The following is a 1787-nucleotide window of genomic DNA, read 5'->3' on the forward strand; positions in this document are numbered from 1 at the left end:
CCACCTTAACCAACTCCAGAGAAGCCCCTTTTGTGGAGCCCTGAGGGAGAGGCTGGGGAGGGTCTTGGGGCTCTGACTTGGGCCGGGTCCTCTAGAGAAGCAAATGCAACGAAGCTTATTTATAGGAAGAAACTTACAGCCAGACAATGGCTCACGCACTTGCAGAAGTGGACTGGTCCAGGCAGGCTCTGAACTCAGGAGTCAGATGTTCAGCTGGAGGTTTGTGACTTCCCGAGCTGCGGGGGCTAACGACGGTCAGGTGCTGGGGGGCCAGTGGCTGAGACTGTCTGTTTGGTGGCTGAGGATTTGAGTGGTGGAAGTGAAAGCTGAGACATCAGGGATGCTGTAGGACAGGGTGAGGATGGTGACACCTCTCTCCTGGATATAGTCCTTCCCATTGGCTTTAGGCCCAGGAGCCTGGGACAAGCATGGGGAGATGGGGACAAAGAATCAACCTCAGGGACTGGCGATGACCACACCTCTCCCTCACATTCCTTTCCGAGTACAAAGTTCATTCTGCCAACACGTATATTGAGCACTTTCTAGGACAGTGGTTCTCAACCTGTGGGTCTCGACCCCTTAGGGGGTCGAACGACTCTTTCATAGGGGTCACCCAATTCATAACAGTAAAAAGACAGTGATGCAGCAGCAACAAAAACCATTTGATGGTGGGGGGTCCACACCACATGAGGAGCTGTATGAAAGGGTCGTGGCATTAGGAAGTTTGAGAACCTCTGTTCTAGGAGATGGGTGTTAATCTAGGTGCTGAGGATACAACATTGAACAATACAACCCACCTCCCGTGAATGCTGACTTTTGCATAAACCCCTAAAGTCCCTGGAAAGTGGTGATGGCTTGTGAACCCCCCACCCTTGATGGCTTTGGTACTTACTCTGAGTGAGGTACAGGAAACAATTTGGCCTTTGTTTTGGGTTCCTGAGAACCATGAAAGACTAATGACTACAGACTGACCAGAGGGGATGGATGGGACCACCTGGAGCCTTGATGCTGACTGAGTCCCTCCGAGACAGGATGTCATCTGTTAAGGACCTGTATGTAGTAAAGCTGATAAAAACCCAGAACCCAGAGGCTCAGATGGAGCTTCCTGGTTGGTAGGAGTGACCATTTGTCCCTGGGAGAGTAGCAAGCACATCCCAGATCTTGCCCCGTGCGCCATTCTGTTTATATCCCTTTTTGTTATAATAAAGCTGTTATTTCAGACATGACGTTTCCTGAGGCACTGGGAGGAGTGTGAGCTGGCTAGTCTGTGTGCAGGACATCTTGTGGATTCTCACACTCGTGCTGGTAGAGGCAAACCCTGTGTTTGAGGTTAGCTGGTCTGAAGAGGAAGGAGCCATGACAGCCTAGTGGATGACACTAACCATAAGGTCAGCAGTTCAGAGCCAACCAGCTGCTCCCTGGGGGAAAGATGAGGCTTTCTAACTCTGTAAAGAGTGACAGTCTCAGAAACCCACAGGGGATGTCCTACCCTGTTCTATAGGGTCCCGATGGATCAGAATAGATGTGATGGCAGGGAGTTTGGCTTGGTTTGGGTCTGAAGTGGTTGGAGGGCTCTTGAGGAACCCCAGGTGTGCGGTTGGTGCCTGTTGGCCTTACTGTGGGTTGCTGGGAATGAGGGCTGGCTGAGCAATTGGGGTCTGAACTGAACAGAGAAAGGAGGCTGAGATTTGCAGAGGACGCACTGGCACGGAGAGCAAAATATGTTGTCCACCATATAATGTGGACAGGAGCCCTGGTGGTATGGTGGTTATGGGTTGGGCTGTGAC

Source organism: Echinops telfairi, unplaced genomic scaffold, assembly GCF_000313985.2.
Source record: "Echinops telfairi isolate 266 unplaced genomic scaffold, ASM31398v2 ScPeMD7_2;HRSCAF=8, whole genome shotgun sequence".
In the NCBI taxonomy this organism is placed as follows: Eukaryota; Metazoa; Chordata; class Mammalia; order Afrosoricida; family Tenrecidae; genus Echinops; species Echinops telfairi.